We start from the raw sequence: 22709 nt of genomic DNA, 5'->3' as shown, positions 1-22709 counted from the left end.
GATTAATCCTGCTGAGGGGAGAGGCAGTGGATTCCAGGCCGCGGTGCTGACGGGACGCGGGGATGGAAACCATCACTGCTGAGCACGCGAGCAGCTCCTCTCCAGGGAAGTCCCCAGAATTGCTGAACCCTTCCCAAGGTGCAGCTGGTCACACCAAAGCTTTGCTGCTGCCCCACCGCTGTAAAAAAATAGGGCTGGGAAAGAGTTCAGGCAGTGCTAGGATACACTCGTTCCAAAGAGCTCCAACCACAAAATAACTTCCCCAATCATGTACAAAAACAATCATTTTGGAAAAGCCTCCTGTGAGTACATACACTCATTTACACTCTGTTGTTATTATTATACATGTTATTCTCCATTGGTGATGAAATCCATATGTCTGCTTTTCCCTTCGTTCTTTCTACATTACTATCTGAACCTTTGATTTATTTCCTGGCTTTCCAAATTGATTATTCAGAGCCATAGAGGAGGGAAAACATGATACTGGAGGCCCAGAGACAAAGTCATAAGCAAAAACAAAGGGGAAAAAAAAACCCCAAAAAAGACCCCAGTGCCAAGTATCACACATCTGTAGTGTCTCTCAACAGAGGTGGGGAAAAACACGGAGCTGTTCCCCGAAATGAAGCAGACAGGGATTTATTGGGAGAGCTACAGTAAACTAAACTTCTTGGGCAAGGGTTAAGCAACTCAGGACCCCATCTTATAAACACTGAAGCACATACTTAACTCGATTTTGACATCAAAGCTGCCTCACGTGAGCAGCATGTGTTTGCAGGGCACGAGGGGTTAGGGCTGCACTCATAAAAGCCTGAGAAGGCTGGGACAGAGAGGCAAACAAGCAAGGATTAAAAATAACCAAAACACAGAAAGCTGGCGAGGAACTCTTGGCAGCTACAATAATAATAGTAAAAACCCCACAGAAATTCAAACATTGTTAGCATTCTATATGTGAGGAGGGATCCTCAATCTGTTTGTTTGCCAGACCCAACGCTGAGATGCTCTTTGCTGTTGGGACCTTTGTTCTCTGTCACCCCTCCTAGTGCACGTCCAAAGCCTTGGAGATGAGAAAACAGCTTTATTTGCTTAAAACTTCTCACCCAAAGCAGAGAGGCTGCAGAGCAGGGCGACTGCAGGATTGGCAGCATCTTCCCAGAGTGATTTTCCCTCTCTGGATACTCTGAGACTGCCTGATGTAGATTGAGGAAGAGGTTCAATAAAAAGCCTTATCAATAAATAAGTTTAATGATTCATCCACCCATCCTATGCCTTTTGCATCACTAGGAGAGTACCTGCATGTTCCCATTGTGGCTGAGGACCCATCTCCTTTATTTAAATAAATAAAAGCCTTATTAATAAATAAGTTTAATGATTTATCCACCTGTCCTATGCCTTTTGTATCACCTGGATGTTCCCATTGTGGCTGAGTATCCATCCCCTTTATTTAAATAAATAAAAGCCTTATTAATAAATAAGTTTATTGATTTCTCCACCTGTCCTATGCCTTTTGTATCACCTGGATGTTCCCATTGTGGCTGAGGACCCATCCCCAGGAACCTCACAAACACATCCAGTGCAGCACAGAGCAGAACAACATTAAATATTCCCCCAAGTACCCCAACACAGCCTCTGTGAGTCACCCCATCCTTTGAGGGACCAGTTGTTGCCACCTAGAAAACCTCAGGGAAAAAAAAAAGAAAGTTTATTGTGGTTGAAAATTGCATTTTTAATGGTGGATTTCCACCTCCTCCTCTGGGCAGAGAGGAAAAGCCTCACCCCTCACTGCCCTTGTGCAACTTCTGCCAGCTCACAACAAGAGTAACACTTGGAAACATCAAGCACAAGCTGGAAAAACTTAGAGACAGCAAAAAAGTGAGGAAAAAAACCCCACTTACCCACGACTTGCAAGTTTCCTGTGGGAAAATTAGGAGGTTTTTTTTTGTGGAAGGCTGTCAAAAAAGGGATTTTTCCCATAACTTACTTTCTTTCAAGGGAAACGCTGGAGTTGCAGCCAGTTCTATTCTAAAGCTCTTTGGTTTCCAGTATTAGGCTGGGAATATAATAAAAATAAGCTTCTTTGGAAGAGTGCTGGTATTTCTAGCTCCTAACAGAGCTGATTTTCGGAGCAGCATGAAGAGCCATCAGTAGTCTCTCAAAAGCTGTCACTGGGAGACAGAGCAGCACTGATTAAAAGTGTCAGTAGGAGCTTTGGAGAACAGTTTAGCTCCTGTTGCCTTCCCCAAGCTATTTCCTTTGCAATATTTCTCAGAGACGAATTATTAATTATTCTCTGAGAGATGAGAGAGCCTTCAGGGTGTCTCTGCTGCTCAATGTCCATGTCAAGCATGGTCTGCCAGATTTTGGCTGAGGAGCTTGATCACTTCTTCAGGCACCTCTTCCTCCCTTGGCTCAGCTATAAACACCTATCCCAGGCCAGATGTCCAAAAACCCAGCTCTGACACACAGACCTTGCCTTAAGGGAAGCAGTGGGAGCTGCTCACTGTTCTGGCTGCTGGAAGAATCCCCCTCTCGTTGTTTCTTTACCTTTTTTCAGGTTGTTGGGAGGTCCCACCTGCTCCACCTTGGGCTGGGAGGGCTCTGTGGAGACCCATTGGGGGAAGATGTGCAGGAGAGGCAGGTTCTGCTGGTTATCATGCATCAAAATTTGCTTTTTCTGGGCCCTGCTTTTCCACCAAGTCAATGTGAACAAAGCAACGAGTCCTGTTTTGTAACATTATATTAAAAATAATTAAAATATTAAATAGTTTAATATGTCTCTATTTAAAATATCAATAAACATTTAATAAAATAGTTAATATTTTAATATTAACCACCTTAATAATTCCAGGCAGTTAAGGGATAAGGCACTCATGACTCAGAGTAAAGGACAGTCCTTTCCATGGCTGCCCCTGGATGTGAGCAGCACACCAGGAGAGTTTGACAATTCTCACTTTGTGCACTTTAGGAGTCCCATCACTGTGGGAGGGATTTCACTGACTGGTTCAGGAGTTCCTCCCCACCTTCAGTCATTGAAAAGCAAAGGTGACTCCTGTGAGTAAAGGTATGGAGGCTGTGCTTGCTCCTTATAAAAATAAAAGTGGAAGAAAGTGTGAGAAATGCTGCTCACTTCCAAAATTTAAAAGGTTTATTAAAACCTTATCAAACATACAGCAGACTGAATAGAGAAAATATTGCAGTGCCAGGAGCAGAGGATTTTCCACATCATGTGCTCACCCACACAATGTAGTTTTTGCCTTTTAACCCTTTATCCCCTCCCAAAATTTTGTCCATCAACTCCTTCTTTGCTCTCCAGGGGTGGAAATCACTTCCTTACACCTTGATTGGAGGTCAGGTGCTGTCACAGTAACAATCCCACCCTCCCAAATGTCCCAAACCCAGGGGACCCTCTGACAACAACACAAGGGAGTAAAACACAACTATAAACCTATAAAACTATAACTACTATATATAATCTATATAGTTATTATATATATAATTATATATTATATAGTTATTATATATAAAGTTATATATAGTTATAATAGTTATATATAATAGTTATAATATATATAGTTATAATAGTTCTATATAATATATATAGTCTAGTTATAGAAATAATCCATATAACTGTATAACTATAAATCTATAAAACTTCTCTTAACTATATCAATGATATTTGGATTTTAATTGTGAGTCACCCATGGCAATCCTCATCTATCACAAAAGCAAATCTGCCACAAAGAGAAATCAGAGCTTTTTCAAGTGGTTTTCCTGGGATAGCTGAAGTGCCAATCCCAGAGCAGAGCATTCCAGCCAAACCCAAGGCACGTTCATGGAGCAGCTGATACCAAGGGACTCAATCAGCACAAACTGCAACCCACAAGGAATGTGGGGCATTTTTATCCCCAGCTTCTCAGAAACCATTCACTTCCTTCCTCCGCTCTTGAGCTGTCTGGGTTTCCAGCACTTGGTGCCACATCCCACACTTGGAAGTGGCAGGAAGGCTGCAGAATCCTATTTGCACAGCACTGCAGAGGGATCATGTCACAGCCAAGCCCTCCCCCCACACCTATCACTGATTATTACAAGAAAAAAATCTCCTTGGAAGTGGGAAAGTCCTTTAATTCTGTCCTGAGACTGTCTCCATTTACAATCTCTGGTGTAACATTAAACCTCTCTGCAGTCACACCAGCCCCACTGGGCATCTGAGCTCAGCAGCCAAGAGTGTCCTGGCCCAGCCAGGCAGACTGAAATGCCGGGCAGGGACAATACCTCGTGTTCTGATAAGACCCAGCAGAAGGAAGACAGAGCCCTGGGGGTTTTCAAGAGTCACTGAAGCCTCGCAGCTGGATGAGAGAGCAAACACAAGGCTTGGTCCTGAGAGCTGAGGAGCTCTTGCAAGAGAAACAGCTTCCCCTGGAGATCCCATCTGGGCCAGTAAACAGTAACCTGAGAGGGGCTGTGGTTTCTGAGTGATGCCAGATAACACCCTCATCCCCACCCAGACCCACCCTTCCCAACAGCTTTCCCAGAAATTCAACCTTTCTCCAGGATTGCTTTGTTTCCTGCAGAAACTCCTGTTTGCTGTTGCCCTGCAGAGATGGTTGCAAACATTTCTGGACCCACACTGATGGCCACATTCCTTCTGCTCCTTCATTGGCCACAGCCTCTCCTGAAAGCAGCCCTGCAGCATCCCTTAACTCAGGTATGAAGCAGATGATACAGGAGCATCCAATTTCACCAACCTTCCCAAAGGAAAACCTGCAACCAAAGGGACTCCTCATCCCTGGAGGTGTTCAAGGCCAAGTTGGATTGGGATTAGAGCAGCCTGGCCTGGTGGAAAGTTCCCCTGCCCATGGCAGGAAGTTGGAGCCAATCTTTAACGTCCTTTCCAACCTATTCTGTGATTTTATGATTTGATAAACACAAGCTTGTGTTTATCAAATCATAAAATTGCAGAATAGGTTGGAAAATAGAGGGAATTTGCCCCCCCAATAAATAGAGGAGTTTGGCCCCCCAATAAATAGAGGAGTTTGCCCTCCCAATAAATAGAGGGAATTTGCCCCCCAAATAAACAGAGGGAATTTTCCCCCTGAACACAATGCAGAGCCATGAACAGACACCAATGACCTCAACCCCAGCCCTGAGGTCTGCCCAGCCTGGGAATACCAGTAATTTATACCAGTAATTTTGCCTGTTCCATGGTTTCTTGCCACAAATAAAAGTGATCGTGCTTCAGGGGCTGCTCTTTCTTCCCATCTCTGCACATTCCCAAACAAAGCATTACACCATGTGAAAAGAAGGCACAGGCCCTGCAAAGCCCATCCCACTGGCTGAGACAGGAAATATCTCCCATCAGCTCAGCTAATCCTCCACCAATACAATGAGAAATGATGTCCAACAGCCGCCAGAAGATTATTAAGTGAAGAACAAAAATACTGCACCGCCCATCGTTACAGAGCCAAAGGCAATAAAGGGGAAATACAAACTGCAGGCAGTGGCTGGGAGGAGGAGGAGGAGGGGGCAGGAGAGGCAGCAAACAGCAGCACAGCCCCAGAGATGGAGCACAACATCTGTGACCGTGTTCACAGGGGTTTTTGGTGGAGGGAAGAGACGAGGATCTGACTCCATGTTTCAGAAGGCTGATTTATTATTTTATGATATATAGTACATTAAAACTATACTAAAAGAATAGAAGAAAGGATTTCATCCGAAGGCTGGCTAAGAATAGAAAAAGAAAGAATGATAACAAAGGCTTATGTCTCGGACAGAGTCTGAGCCATCTGGGCTGTGATTGGCCATTAATTAGAAACAACCAACATGGGCCAATCACAGATCCACCTGTTGCATTCCACAGCAGCAGATAATTGTTTACATTTTGTTCCTGAGGCCTCCAGCTTCTCAAGAGAAAAAATCCTAAGGAAATGATTTTTCATAAAAGTTGTCTGTGACACACCTGGAATTGTGGACTGGGATCAGGTGGTTTGGGTTGGAAGGGACCTTAAAAATCATCCAGCTCCTGCTATGGGCAGGGGCACTTTCCACCATCCCAGGCTGCTCCAAGCCCTGTCCAGCCTGGCCTTGGACACTGCCAGGGATGAGGCAGCCACAGCTGCTCTGGGAAATCTGTGCCAGGACCTCCCCAGCCTCCCAGGGGAGAATTTCTTCTCTATACCCAAGGTAAATATCCTCTCTTTTAGTCTGAACCCATTAGTCCCTGTCCTATCACTACATTTCCTGAAATAATCACATCTAATCAAGCATAAATAATAATCACACACAAACCAGCATTAGCATTCCAGCTGCTTTTAGGAATGAGGCATTTGGATGCTTGGGATGGAATTCTTGCAGTATCTCCCTGTGGCTCTTCCCCATGGTGCTCCAGAGAGTCTGTCAAAGTAAACACAGCTTTTGGATGGACAGCACTGAGGGAAACTTGGCATCTGCTTCAATACCAGCCTCCAAAATGCAGTTCCCAGGTTGAATAACTTGTTTTTAAAGGCAGCATTCCTCGAGATATTTTTGTGTTTTTTAACAAGTGCATTTGAGGCAAATAGATCTGCAGAGGCAGCAGAGATGAGCCTCCTTCCCTTTGATCCCCCTTGGAGGAGATCTTCCAATTTTAGTGAAAGACTTCACATCTGCTGCTGACACAGGAAATCTTAGTTTGGGGGATTTATCAGTAAGTTATCCCCCCTAAAAGAAGCTTAGATTTGATTTATTTCTTTCCATATAACATAACCCCTCTAATTTATTTCTTGGATTCCCATTTTCAGTTGAAATTTCATATAGAAAACACCCATATTATCAACAAGTCCACTCCTGACCATGCAGATCTTCCATTCAACCTTCTCTACACCTTGCTCCTTGCCCCAACAAACCTTGCCCAGCATCTGATCCTCACAGCCAAGGAGATTCCTCAGCTGACAGTGCCAAGTGATGCCATTGTGATCCCTGTGGGTCCCTTCCAGCTCAGAATATTCTGTGAAATTATGAATTTTTTCAGCCCCAACCACCTGTAGAGGAAAATAAAAAGGAAAAACAATTTCAATCTTTAATAAAATAATAAAAAAACCCTCTTTTTTTTTTTCTTTTTTTTCAGCCTACAGCATGCAGACACCCCAGATGCCTTTGCATATCTAAAAATCCATCAGTGCTTCAAAAACTGCTGGTTTGCACTTCTCTTCCTCTGGGCAGCAGTTCTGCCCTGGCTGCAGAGCAGAGCTGGGTTCAGCTGGAACTGTGCTCTGTCCCTTGCCAAATCCCAACAGCTGAAGCCAGGCTTAATCCCTGTATAAACAAAGGCCTGGGAAGTGAATGTAATTTGGGTTTAATTTGTTGTTTGCTTACATTTTTGATAATGAGCACGGGGATGTTGGCATCCTGCACAGCACAGCCTCTCCGTGGTGAGCTCCTCATTGCAGGGAAATTCACTTTCCTGCTCCCTTCAGGGAAATGCTGGAACATCCTGCCTCATGCTGCCTCCCAACACCTCCAGGCATTCCTGCTCTTCCAAGGCAGCTGGGAACTCCTATGGGGCAGTTTGGGGTCAGGAATTGTGGTCAGTGGAATCTGCCTGAACCCATGGGCGGTGTAAACACCTAAATTTCAGCTGGCTACCCCAGCAATCATCACCCAGCTAGATCTGAAGGCAAACCAGAATATTCCATCCTATATTCTAATCAAACTACCCAAGGAGAGCCAGGGATCAATGGTTATGGAGCACAATAAAAGCCTGGCTCTCAATTTCAGCTCCCATTGAGTCAGGTAAGAGTTGCACATTACCAAAACTTTGTTTCATTACAGTTCAGCAAAACACAGGAACTGATGACAAAATTTGTGACTGTGGCACCACAATTATGCTAATAATGATAATAATAGAGGATGTTCCTTCCCAGAAAGTTTGGAGCCTGGTGAAGCAGCCAGACAGGGCTGGAGCAGAGGATTATCCTTATCACCGGTTCCTGTGACTCAGAGGGGCTCACCCAGGAGTCACACACGGGCTGCAGCAGTGCTGGGAAGGAGCTCAGCATCCCAATTCCCACAGCCATCTCTCCCACGTGTCAGGCTTCAGCAGCTCCTCTCCCTACAGCTCCCCCAGCTCTGGGAGCATCCAGGTTTGGAGACCAAAGCTATCATTCAGAGGGAAGAGTCTGCAGCCACTCACATTATCATCACATCCTCCAGTTTCATAAATCCCCAAGACTCTTGACAACAAAGTCTGGTTTGTGACAACTCCCAGCTCAGACTTCTGAATTTCTGCACACAGGACACTGCAAATTGTTCTACAACACATCATTAAAATCCTGTGGGAACACTCCAGTGGTTACACCAAAGCTGAAACACCCAACACATTTCAGAAAAGGTTATTTCCATAAAAACATAACAAATCCTTGTAACCTAGTGGAAGGATGACCTATCCCAGCTTTTGTGTGGTATATTCCCAAATGTAACATTGCCAAATTTCCCACATGAGTAACAGTGGGTCAGTGGCACAGAGGGAATGCACATCCTGCCTTACAACATCTGCCACAGGCTCCAAACTGGAAGAGGGAGGCATGGAGGGCCCAATTCCCTGTTCCCAATTCCCAGTTCCTGATTTCCAACTTATCTGGCCTCCAAAGCCATGAGGAGCAAACTGGAGAATGTGCAGGTCCTGATGCTCTGGGTGCTACTGGGTAATTTCATTATTTGGGTCTGCTCCAAGCTCAAATCCCACCTAACCATATCCCACCTCACTTGAAAGCTGCTGCTCCTGATAAGTGGAACTCACAGAATCACAGAATGACCAGGTTGGAAGAGACCTTCAAGATCATTGAGTCCAACCCAGCCCCAACTCCTCAACTCAACCCTGGCACCCAGTGCCACCTCCAGGCTTTGTTAAACACACCCAGGGATGGGGACTCCATCACCTCCCTGGGCAGCCATTCCAGAACTTTATCACCTTTTCTGTAAAAAACCTTTTCCCTGCTATCCAACCTGTATTTCCCTTGTGCAGCTCAAGGCTGTGTGCTCTGATTGTGTCAGTGGTGCTGGAGACAGAGCCCAGCCCCAGCTGAGCACAGGCACCTTTCAGGAGCGGTGGAGAGTGATAAGGTCACCTCTGAGTCTTTGTTTCTCCAGGATAAACACCCCCAGCTCTCTCAGTTCCTCAAAGGACTTGTGTTCCAAGCCCCTCACCAACCCAGTTGTGTCCCTTGGACCCACTCAAGCTTCTGAGCCTTTTCTCCTGGAAGGTTTAGGAGGAGGGAGGTTCCCAGTGGAGGCTGCTCCTGTTGAATTGTCAGAATCATTCCAGGGCTCCAGCACTGGGAACAATTTGCCACTTGGGAATGGCTTTTGTTCCAAAGCCTGGTGACTCCTCACCCCTTCAGCAGTTCATAGCTCCCAGAGGAGTCACCAGAAAGTTGCCATGGGCACTGCACACCTTTGTTATTCTCCATCACTCCTGAAGGCACTTGTAAGTCTAAGGAGGGATGAATATGCACATGTTGCTGGCTTTGGCACCTGAGTGTGCACATCCAGAACACTTAAAGATAATCCCAGTTTCTACCAGCTCCTCCCAGAGACAGCTGACAGCACGTTAATGTGGAGCCTGAGGGCTTGAGAGCCCTGTTTATACTTCCCAGCACGATACTTGTCTTTTTATTTGCAATACAAAAACCACAAGAGACCCAAGCCTAGGTCAGCTCCAAACCCTCCCAGGCAGAGCTTTCCCTGGCCAGCGTTTCTCCCTCCTCTATTTGTGCACCTGGTGATTTATGTGCAAACTTTATCCATGACAGATTACATCCAGGGGTTTGTTCCCCACCCAGAAGGGAGGGGGTTTCTCTCCACTGCAGCAGCCACCTCCAAAGCTAATCCCATCCTCCAGCAGCACCTCCCTGGCTGGCAGCACTGACACAAGTATTCCCTCTCCTATCATCCACAGCCTCAGGGATTATGAAACACTTTGGGTTTGAGTGGGGTTGGTTTTTTTTTTACATGCCTGGCAAAATCTCACTTTATTAAGTTTGCTGTTTTGGCAGCGAACCACCAGCAACTGTTCTGTGTCTGGTTTTCTCCTGCTCACTTCTACCTTTTCACAGCAGCCTCCAGCCCGTGCTTCCCAGGGCAGGGAAAGGACCACAACAGTGCCAACAACCTGCAAGCTGAACACATCCAAGTTTACTCTTCCCCATCCTCATATCTGGTTACCCAGCAGGAAAGACAATTAAATTATCTGGCTGAGGATAAATCACCACAAGTAGCCACAATTCCCTGACACTGACTTGTTTTCTTCTTTGTCATAGCAAGTGTCTGAGTAAACACCAGGCAAAACGCAACATAATTCAAGAATTCCATTCCAAAAGAGATCTGGAGGCATCACAAGTAACACAGGTCACAGGTGTAGAGTGTCTTTGCACTGACACATGTTTATTTGCAAGATGTTCACAGAGCAGTTTGATGGGAATCTGGGCACTGTTTATGCTGAACTTGCCCAAAATTTTTTACTCTGGATCAATTTAATGGGCTAAACCCTGAGGCAGCACATATTCAATTGATGTGGGATCAGGAGGGCCAACAGAAGCATGCATGGAAGCTTTGGAAATTTTCTATTTCTGAACAGCTCACCTTTTGCAGTATAAAGCTAAAATCTCTGCATAGGTCTGCAGGGACATGGATTGGCACATAGGCTAATTTTAAACTGTCTGAAGCAGAGAAAAGCATAATTAGAGGAAGCTGGAGCCACCTCTGCCTATTGCTAATGGTTATTGGGCTCCCATTCTGTGCTCAGTTCCTTCTCACCCACCAAGAGGAGCAAAAAAACCTCCCACATCATACATGGCACTTTATTTCCAGAGATTCAGAGCACAAGTGTGATAAAGCAGAAGCAGAAGTGATCCAGCAGCTGTTTCTCCATGATACTTTTCCAAAACAAAGCTCATCCTTAAACAACCACCTACGTAGGGAGCACTCATCCTGCTCACCACTTTGGCCAGACACCACCACACATCAGTTCTCATCCTATTTCCCCTTTTGAGCAGGAAACACTGAGTTGTCCAGGAATGAGAGAGACCTCAACACCCACATTGTACCATTGTGCCCACTCCCTGTCTGTGCTCAGGGGTTTCCTGCAGCCCTTCCCAGCCTGAAGAACTCCTGTTTCAGATGTGCAATGCCAGTTCTTCCACAGCTTATCCAAGCTCTTGCATCCATGTGGCAGCAGTTAAAGGATGAGTTCCACTCATGGAAGGCCTCTCTTCAATTCCTGCCTCCCTGGCTCACTGCTAAACCCCTGTTCCTCTGCTCCCCTTCTCACCCTTTTACTCCCACTTCAGCAGCATCTCTCCAAGGAGAGTCTCCAGGACACCCCAGCCAAGTTTGGTTTTCTCTCTGCTCACCCCTTTTGGTGTTCTTGTGCCAGTGATGCCACAGATGTCCCTTCAGTGCCAACCCAGAAGGTCTTTTCCCACTTTCTGTCTTCATCCCATCATCATCCTGCTGTGATCCAAGAGCCCTTTCGCCAAGGGCCCCACACATGGCCCCTATCCCACCCTAATGCGTCCCAGGGATTTCCTCTGGACGTTTCTATAGAACAAGGGGGAAAGGTTTAAACTGAAAGAGGTTTAGATGGGATATTGGGAAGAAATTCTTCCCAGTGAGGGAGGTGAAACCCTGGCTCAAGGTGCCCAGAGAAGCTGTGGCTGCCCCTGGATCCCTGGAAGTGTCCAAGGCCAGGACGTGGAGCAACCTGGGATAGTGGAAATTGTCCCTGCCATGGGGCAAGGTGGGTTTTAACGTCCCTTCCAACCCAAACCATTCTGGGATTCCTTCATTCCTGAGTCTGGACATGAGTGCACTCTCACTAGGGCAATCTGCACTGCAGAAAAGCTTCTTTGCCCCTCTTTCCTTTTCTCCTTGCCCCTGGATTGGTGCTTGGTGCCACGTGCAATTCCTCACCTGTGGTGGCGATGTCCCTGCCTGGAAACAGCAAATTTCTGCATCATTCCCTTTGGCACAAACACCTCAGATAACTCTGGAGGAACAAACCTCCCAACAATGGATTTGACTAGACAAAAGGAGTTATTGTATTTGCTGGGAATGCCCTGATGAAGGCAGGAATGATGAATCTGACTCCATGTTCTCAGAAGGCTAACTTATTATTTTATAATACTATATTATGTTAAAGAATACTATACTACTCTATGAATACTATGAATTCTATATTCCAACTATATTCTATGAATATACTAAAGAATACAGAAAAGATACTTACTAATGCTAAACAGATAATGAAAACTCATGACTCTTTCCAGAGTCTTGACACAGCTTGGCCCTGATTGGCCAGAGAGTCAAAACAATTCACATGAAACCAATGGAACAATCACCTGTGAGTAAACAATCTCCAAACACATTCCACATGAGCACAACACAGGAGAAGCAAATGAAATAAGAATTGTTTTCCTTTTCTCTGAGGCTTCTCAGCTTCCCAGGAGAAAAGTTCTGGGCAAAGGGATTTTTTCAGAGAATGTGAATGCCACAAAGAGTACAACCAACTCAGCCAGGGAGGGCAGGGGGATTTGCAGAGCTCCAAGGTACTCCAACCATTGGGATTTGGGAGGAAGCCATGGGGTTTGCTGGTGTCACGCAATGATGAAATAGCTCCTAATCCTACAGTAACTAAGGAGGATGTTAAAGCACAGCCAGTAAATGAGGGCTTTTGAAATCAGCAAGCACAGAGAACTCGTATTTAAAAGGGACCTGGCCAGAAAGTGCTCTGGATCGTTAATGTTGACTTTTAATAAGTCTTTGGAACACTGAGGGCTGGAAGAAAGCTCATGTTGTGCCAGAGTTTTAAGAGGATAGAAACAGGATGACCCACTTAATTATCCACCTGTGACCCTGACTCTTATCCCAGGTGAAATAATGGAACAGCTGTAAAAGAACTTCATTAATAAAGCATTAAAGGAGAGTAAGAGCAAATGCCAACAGCTTGGGTTTATAGGAAGCAGATTTGTCACTAAGTTGAGAAATTGTTTCGGAGTTGAATATGTTCCTTAAGTTTGCAGGCTGGATGTAAAAGGAGTACAAAGTTTATACAATTTAAAGCCAACTGAGGCCTTACAAAAACCTCAGCCTTCCTATCCCTGTAGAAGGACTACCAAAGGAGTTACAAAATCCCAGCAAGATGAGAAACCCTGGGGTAAGATGGGCAAGTGACCCCCGAGTGTCTGTGTGCTGCAGGAAGGCACAACTGGAGGAGCAAGGGGAAAGGAAGAGCCACAGCAGGAATTTCAGCAGGAATTTCCCCAGTGTGAAGGGCAGGACATTGTCACTCCCTGCTCTGAATTTCCTTGGCTCAACACTTCCATGACCAAGAAGCCCATTGGCTTCTAATTAGTTTTGTTTTCAGCACAACCTCAACATAACATTCATAAAAAATTCATTTATTTGAGACCAAATCCAAGTGCTGCAGCACAAGAATGAACACTGGGGATGTTTCCAGGCACACACCAAAAGCTGAGACACTGAGACAGCAACAAGAACCAGGACAGAGCAACATCCCACTGGTGAGGGACCAGTAAATCCATTACACATCAGGAAGGGCTTGGGTTCTTGCCCAAGGGAAAGAAGGGAAATATGAGGGAAAGAGTTGCTGGTTGTGTCATCTTCCAGAATGAAGCAATGGGTGTTGAGTAGCCAAGCTTCCTCATGCTCCAGAGCTCCACATTACCCAGAGGATGCACCTCAGCTCCAGCAGCATCCCTGCCCTGCCACAGGCCCAGCCTGGGGGCCAGCTGTGGTGTGACCTTCATGAGCCAGCCAGTTTTCCAACCCAAAAATCTTCAGCCACAACCCTGGCATCCTGTGCCTGCTCATGAGGCCTGCCAGCTCCAAGTGGGGCAGCAGCAAGTTGAGCAGAAAAGTAATTTTTCACTCCAAAATTGCCAGTGCTGAGCAATGCACTCCCCTCTGCCAGACAGCTGGGGTACCCTGGGCATCCCAGAGACAGAGACAGAGCCTGGGAATTATTTAAAATCCCCCTGATGGTCATTGCAGAGCCCTTATGACTTCATCTCAGCCACTGCCATGTTTTTGAGAGTCAAGAATAACATGAGTTTTTCCACATCTTGTGGTTTTTTGGAGGGTGTGAATAAATTCTCATGCTGTGAGTTATTTAGGTATCAGCAAACCCAACCCAGCAGCAGTGAAGCCATTGAGCAACACAAAAACCCCCTGGAGGAGATGTGGCAAGCAAAGAGTCACCAGCAGGACACATCAGGAGGTCCTCAAAGTCCAGAAGCACCAAGAAGAATTGCAGATATTCCTCATGGTCACGATAAGCCTACTCAGAGATGTCATCTAAATTCAGAATATATGGAAAATGACTTGACCTTCCCTTAGTGCACTTGGTTTCATACTTTGCACATGAATAGAAAATGCTGAAATGTATGAATACGAACATAAATGCTGAAATAGCATGAATATAAAAAATAGCATGAATATAAAATAGCATGAATATAAAAAATAGCATGACTATAAAAATAGCATGACTATAAAAATAGCATGAATATAAAAATAGCATTAATATAAAAAATAGCATGAATATAAAATGCTCAAACACAACAGACATGGGGCCTTTTGGGCCATCAGGAATCAAGGAATGCTCCAAAGCCCTCAGAAAAATGACTTTTTGGCATGCCAACAAGCAGAGTGGTGCCACAGTGACTTCCCATCTCCATGCTGTCCCTTCCTAAGGATGGGTCTTGACAGGAGCTTTAAGCTGAAGGCCAGGAGTTAGAATTGATGATCCTTGTGGGTCCAACTCAGTTCACAGAGTTATAGGATCATGGAATATCCTGATTCTTATCAGTTCTCAGGGCTGGAAGAAGCAAGGAGGGCTCAATGAATGTGGATCCCGAAGCCTGAATGCTTCCTAAAGGCAAAATTCCACCTCTGACACCGAAGGCTACTTTCAAATGTGTGTTCCTCAGCTGTGCTAAAGCCTACGAAAAGATGATGACTTGGTGGAGTGAGTCCAGAGGAGATCATGGAGATGCTCCAAGGGCTGGAGCCCCTCTGCTCAGGAGCCAGGCTGGGAGAGCTGGGGGTGCTCACCTGGAGAGGAGAAGGCTCCAGGGAGAGCTCAGAGCCCCTGCCAGGGCCTGAAGGGGCTCCAGGAGAGCTGGAGAGGGACTGGGGACAAGGAATGGAGGGACAGGACACAGGGAATGGCTCCCACTGCCAGAGGGCAGGGCTGGATGGGATATTGGGAATTAGGAATTGTTCCCTGTGAGGGAGGGCAGGCCCTGGCACAGGGTGCCCAGAGCAGCTGTGGCTGCCCCTGGATCCCTGGCAGTGCCCAAGGCCAGGCTGGACAGGGCTGGGAGCAGCCTGGGACAGTGGGAGGTGTCCCTGCCCATGGCAGTGGGTGAAATAAGATGACCTTGAAGGTTGTTTCTAACCCAAACCATTCTGGGATTCCATAATTCTACAAAACACCCCCCTAGAAATCCTGCATTTTATTCCCTGGCTTTTTGAATCCTACATGAACAAGTGCAGGAAGAACAGGAGGAGGAGGAGAGACCTCATTTAAGACTGTACAAGGGGAAATTGCAAAAAATTACCTAAACCTTCAGGAACATATTTATATTTTGATTTCAAGTAATATTACTTCCTGGTTTCCAACACATATTCCCTGGGCGTCCCCTATCAAATATCAGGCAGTATTAAATCACTGATCCCTGATCCCCGCAGCTCTCAGAAAAACATCTGTACTAATTTGTTGGTTTTCCTTAACACAAGGGCCAGCTGAACTCCTCCAGGGCCGAGCCAAGTGAGATCGCTGACAGCTGCAGAATAAAAAGTGCAAAGATTTTTTCCTTTATTAAAAAATAAGGCTCCACACTCCAAGCCCCGAGCCCGTGGTTTGCCAGAGTGATGAAATGACACGCGGCAACCTTGATGCAACGCTGTTGTGGATACAGAACCAGGGCTTTACCTCATGCTGCTCCCCCAGAAAATGACTCTGACAGCACAGCCAAAGTGGCACGGGCCAACAAGGTGAGGGGTCTGGCAGGGGGACACAGCCCTGTCCTGCTGGGGGGCTCTGAGCGGCTCAAAGGGAAGGAGTTATTCAAGTTCATTGCCCTGGGAGCACTGCAGATCTGGCACCCTGCCCCTCCAAGGATCTCACTCTGTTTTGGACAAACTTTGCTGCAGCAGCTCAGCACAGAGCAGGGAACAGGCACAGAAGGGCAGGTAAAGGCAAAACTTGTCCTTGTTGTTGTGATAGATGAGGAATGCCATGGTTGACTCTCACAATTAAAAGACAAATATCATGGATATATGTTAGGAGAAGTTTGATAGGTTTATAGTCATGTTTCATCCCTCTTGTGTTGTTATCAGGGGGTGGGCTGGATTTGGGATATTTGGGAGGGTGGGATTGTTACCATGGCAACAATCCTATCCCAATCAGGATTTAAAGATGTGATCTCCACCACTGGACAGGGAAGGAGGAGTCAATGACAGAACTTTGGGGGAGCTAAAGGCTTAAAAGCCAAACCTCCATTGTGTGGATGAGCACATGGTGGGAAAAATCCTCTGCTCATGGTACTGTATTATTTTCTCTCTTCAGTCTGCTGTTGTATTTTTGATAAGGTTTTAATAAACCTTTTAAATTTTTGGAAGTGAGCAGCAATTTTCACATTGTACATGTGGTGAACCAACCGAAATCATCAAGGACTGATGGGAGAAACTGCAAAACCCCTGAGGGATGAGACAGCATTTGGTAGGCAGTCCCCAACACTTCCAAGGCTCTTGCACATACAAGACACATTAAACTCGTGCCACAGGGGGGCCAGGACTCCTGCAAAAGCACACAGGAATCAATTACAGCTTTCCTTTGGAACCAAGAGCCATTTTCCTAAGAAAAAGCTCCCACAAGTAACAGCACAACTTTGGTTTGCAGTTTTTCTGGTGGGCTCTGTGAGGGGGATGCTCCTCTTCTGCAGACCTCACACCCAGTGTTGAGGATGCATCCATAGCTGCCCTTCCCATTCCTGGGAATTTTATCCAAGTGCAGTCCAGCTTCCAGGGAAAGTCCTACTTGCACAAACAACCCTGGCCATGTGTTCCACCCCACAGACTCACCACAGAGCCTGTCAGCACCACGTCTCTGTGGGAGCTGCCTCACACCCTGCACCAGTGCTGATTTCCCTGCAGGGAATTCTCCCCAGGGATGGCCCAGCCAAAGTGCAGAAAATGCCACAAACCCACATCCCTGGGGTGAATCCCAGCCAGGGGCACTGGTCAGCCCATTGACGGGCTGGATCTGCTTCCAATAAACTTTTATAGCCTGTCAATGGGCTGGATCCTATGCAATAAAATTGGTGTCATAAAAAAGGCCCTGCAGTGCCAGTGTCTTCCCCCCTTCCCCATTTTAATTTTAATTTGAGGACATATGGGAGGGGCTGATTGGGAAGCCAAGTTCATAATATATTTTGGGGGGGTGGAGGAGGGGGGGAAATTACTTTAAATTACAATGGGAATTTTCAGAGCCTCCTTCAGGGGAGAGCAGCCATTTTCAAAAGTGACTTCATTTCCAGAGCTGGCTTCCCTCCCAGTATTTGAACAAGCAAGCAAAGAAGAGTTCAGAAAGTAAATGGGTTTCAAAGTATGGCTTGATTGGTTTCAAATTTAACAGCCCTAAACCAGACTTTAGAATTCCAGGCAAATTTTTGGCTGGTTTACTTTATCAGGCTGCCAATCCTGAACCTCAGCTCACAGCATTGCCTGCAGGAGAGAGCTTCAGCACAAACCTGGCACAGACAGGGAACCTGGGCAGCCTCAGCTGGCACATCTGAGGTTTAACACCATGAGGCAAGTCCAAAAGTGTGGATTTTCACCGGGGTTAAAAGGTTTTGCATCCATTCCCTGGGATACGCTTTGTGGCAGTGGTTAAGGGCCATGTTCACTCGTCTGAAATCCCTTCCAGTCCCTGGAGCTGGTGACAGGGGAACAAGGGGACATTACAGAGCAATTCAGACTCCAGTAAAGCAGCAGCTGGAGGCACTGGGACCAAGGGCAGTATCAGCCTCTTTATTCCCTGCTTTAGGGTGCAGATAACATTGTTTTATTAATGAGAACATTACCAGGATAAATTGGCTGCCGTGGGTAAGAGGCTTCAGGACTCTGGGGATCCACAGCCCAATTCCCAGCCCCACTGAGGCTGTTCAGGGCAGCCCCAAGTTCCTGTTTAGGGCACTTTTCACCCATTCCAGCTGCCTGGTTATCAGGAAAAGCTTTTCCTGGGAGGAGCAGGGTGTTTGTAAAGCTGTGAGTAAGCAGGAGGAATTTTCCCTGCTTGGGCTGTCAGTCACTCTGTTATAGATACACATTATAATATTGGCTTTTTGCAAATATTAAAATGGATTTTGTATGTGTGGTGTTAAAGTAACTTTGTTATAAAGATATGGGTTGTGTTTATGTTGTTAATTATTTTATTATTTTTTATTATTATATTTTATTATAATAATTATATATTATAATTATAATATATAATTATATATTACATATAATATATACAATATATTTATATATTATATAATATATAGATATATTATATAATGTAATTATATTATATATACTGATAATACATATAATTATGTTATATAATAATAAGTAAAAATTATATATATAATAATAAGAATTAGAAATGTTTATAGTAATTATTGTATTTTATTATTTTTATTATTGTATTTAATTTTTTTTAAATTTATATTTCTGTTGTTAATTAAGCTTAGTGAAATAGCTGCTTGTGTTAAAATGCCTGCTGGGATGGGATAACACCCAATGCACACAGGATGAGCACACCTGTACAGATCTGCCAACCATCAGCACTCAATGTCTGAAGGGAGTGAGGACCAAGGCCCAAAACTGGACATGATGATAAAAAAGGACTAAAATCACAACCAAGGAATCCACATTCTTTAAAAAGGTGGAACAGAGTAGGAGCCATTCACGGAGCTAAACAATTCTTGGATATGTAAACTAGCTTGGGGAAAAGTTCACTATGCATAAAGATCTATGAATATGCAATAGGCTGATGTCATTAAAAGGTATTTAAAGGGTGTCCCCGAAGAGAACAGGGTGCACTTGGCTGAGTGCCTTTGCTCTGTGCTCCTTGTCTCCTATTGTCCTTTATTACACATTTTACATTTTCACAGCAGAGTGAACGTGTTTTCACCATCCAAACTTTGCTCTGAGTGCTCCCCCAGCCCTGCAGGGAGCTGTAAATCCGTGTCCCAGGTGTGGCTGAGGGAAGGAGGTTCCCCACGCAGGGTGCAAACATCTGGAGCTGCAGACAGATGTTCAGCCCAGCAGTGACCCGTGGGGTCTCTCCAGCAGAGATAAGTCACTAATGATGCTGTTTAAAGGACTCCTGGCAGGGAAAGAACACCGAGGCCTTCATGAAGAGCTCCTCTTTATTTGTCAGAACAGCAGAGCTGGTTAATTGATTTCATTTGCACGTTCCTGCTGTCCCTGGGGTGGGTTGGGGGATGCAGGGAGGGGAGGAACTGCTTTCCAAGGCTTGCAGGCTAGATGTTCATGTCCAGGACATGATGGAGTCCCACAGCTCCATCTCCTCATATCACATCCTCAGTTTTAAAGGATTTTTAAATGTTTCTGGTGAAAAGGGGAGATTGACAACCACAGGAGAGACAGGAAAGCTGCCCTGCTGCTCCTGCTGTGACACAGGGACTGGCTCAGTTCCTCTCCACTCCCAGAAGGGGGATTTAGGCTGCTGGGTGGCCTCTGGTCAGACTGGTTTCTCCCAGCATCCCCAACAGTCACTCTGCCAGCAACCCTGCTGGCCAGAAATGGAATTAAATAGCACAATCAATGCCTGGTCTCCAGGTGGCATCACAAAAGAGAAAGCAAAGACAACAACCCATCCCCTGATGACAGAAACCTCACTCCAAACTTCACCTGGCTTCAGGAGCTGCTCATTCCTGCTTTCCTGCTTCCCCTGGGTGTCTCAGTTCCAACTTCTGCAGTGCACAAGGGTTTTGCACAGCGGCAATCTCCAGCTCTGGGCTTTTTGATCCAAAATAAGAATATTTAGAGACAGCAGTTGCCAGATCCCGTTACATGGAATGGGAGAGCTTCCTGTGAGGTCATGGTGTGGATGCAGGGAAAGGGCACTGGAACTGCAATGGGGAGAGCAGGTTTTGGGGAACCTGGGTCTGATTCCTCCCTGTTTCATCCCACAAATGGGGAGAGCAGGTTCTGGGAGATCTGGGTTTGATTCCTCCTTATTTCACCCCAGAAATGGGAAGAGAAGGGTCTGGGGAATTGGGCCTGATTCCTTCCTGTTTCAAAACCACAAATGAGGAGAGCAAGTTGTGGTGAACCTGGGTCTGATTCCTCCTTCTTTCACCCCAAAATGGGGAGAGCAGGTCCTGGGAACCTGGGTCTGATTCCTCTGCTTCACCCCACAAATGGGGAGAGCAGGGTCTGGGGAACTGGGGAATCTGGGTCTGATTCCTCCCTGTTTCACCTCCAAAATGGGGAGAGAAAGGTCTGGGGAACCTGGGTCTGATTTCCCTGTTTCACTCCAAAATGAGGAGAGCAAGTTCTGGTGAACCTGGGTCTGATTCCTTGTTTCAGCTCCAAAAAATGGGGAGAGCAGGGTCTGGGGAATCTGGGTCTGATTCCTCCCTGTTTCGCATTCAAAATGGGGAGAGAAAGGTCTGAGGAATCTGGGTCTGATTCCTCTGTTTCACCTCCAAAATGGGGAGAGCAGGTTCTGGGAAATCTGAGTCTGATTCCTCCCTGTTCCACCCCACAAAGGTGACCCCTTCCACTCATCCTGGGGTGCAGGGATACCATGGAATCCCACATGATGGATTGCCAGCCTGCTCTACCAAAGGGTGAGAATGAAGTGGTGCCTGTAAAGCACGTTGGGAGACCGGGATGACAGGCAGTATGTAACTGCAAACTCTATTAGATCACTGCACCATCCCCTGGGCCAAAAATCTGCCTTTGCAGAGAAGATCCAGACACAAAAGCTGTTATTAAGTGAGGATGGCTGACAGTAGTTCAGCTGCATAGAGATGTTAAATAGTAATAATAATGAAACAAAGCTCAGCATTTGAGGATGCTGTACATCTTCAAAGCACTTCACCAAAATGTTAACTGATTGCACCCAAAATAAATTGCTCACAGCTGCTGGAGATGCATGAGGTATTCACAAGAAATGGATGGAACCTCATTTATCCTGGATCATACCAGGGGTGCATGTGCTAGAGTGTAATCAAGAGCTCAAAGGAAATAACTCACAGGGAGTTGGGATTTAGTGCTCTCCTGCACACCTCAAAATCGGGTTTGCTGTCAGAGAAAGCAGCAGAGGCCAGAGCTCTCTCCTCTCAATGCAGAAAAAAGTTGTGTCAGAGCCAAAGCCTTCATTCAAAGTTCAATGTTACCATGTGAAAACTCCTATTTCAACCCAATTTTAGCAGAAATAGCCCCATGCCAGGCAGCTTAAGGCATCTCTGGTGTTGAGACACAACCAAGGGAACACAGATTTGCCTCTCTTGTGCAAAACCCAGCCAACTCCTCCAAAAGCTCCTTCTGCACTCATCTGTCTTAATTTAATGTGGATTTCACTACTGCAGTTCTATGTTATGTCAAAGAATTGAGATTGTCTCCCCCAATCAGTTCCCTTCTGACTTAGGAACATCCCAGCCCTCCTCTCACAGCTTGAAAAGCCCTTTCAGGTGCACAAATTTGTTTGCAAATTTTTTTGTCAGCAAAAAATTTGGAACTTCAAGTGCCAGGTAACAAACACCCTCCAAAGAGCAGCAGGGCACTGGTATCTAAATGAACCCACAAGAGTTCTTTCCACAATTCCAACTGGAATTTCCAACTCTGGAGCCAGTTCCTGGCCTGTTCCCTGCCAGAGCATGGCATCTGCCTGGAAAGGCCTGGCACCTGAAATGAGCATTAAGGTGGAAAAAGTTGATTGTTCCCTCACAGTCTGCAGGACACAGGGCAGTACATAGGGCAGGTTTTGCTTTTTGCTCTTGCTCCTGCTCCTTAGTTAGTTTAGCTAGGCAGTCTGAATTTTCCCTGGATTGTTTTTCTTTCCCTTTCTTGGAACTGTTTGAACCTGTTTCAGACTGGGACCTGGGGAGCACCGAGAGTTTGCACCTTGTGGCCTAGCGGGGCCTGCTCTGGGCCGCAGCCATTCCCAGCACTGGAGGGACTGATAACAGAGCGAGCACCCCCAAGAGAGACTTTCTGAATTTGTCATCTTTTTCAGAGCAGTGAAAGAGTGGTGTCATCTGGTATTGTTCATTTTGTGTGTTGGGGGATGCTTTGCCTGATAAATAAACAGGTTCTTTCCACTTCTCTCCAAGGAATCCTTCTTGAGCCAGTTGTAGACAGGGGCCATGTGGGTTTGCTTTCTGGAGGGGCCCCTTTGGAGGTTTTCTCCCAAATTCACCCTGATACAGGACAAAGGGACATTGAGGATCTTGCTCCAAACCCCTTGTCCCAGGGTGACATTATGATGCTTGTATCTCTAGTTGTTGTTCCGTTTATGCTGGATATTATGATTTGTGCCTTCAAGCCTGGCTCTGAAAAGTGAATGTTCTGTTTTGTTTTGTTATCAGCTGCTCCCCCACGGCTGGTGGGACACCGAGACAGGGCAGTACATGGTGCTG

The sequence above is a fragment of the Melozone crissalis genome, unplaced genomic scaffold, assembly GCF_028551555.1.
Source record: "Melozone crissalis strain CALT ecotype California unplaced genomic scaffold, PUWL_Pcris_2 ptg000120l_1, whole genome shotgun sequence".
Taxonomy (NCBI): Eukaryota; Metazoa; Chordata; class Aves; order Passeriformes; family Passerellidae; genus Melozone; species Melozone crissalis.
This window is presented reverse-complemented; position numbering follows the sequence as displayed.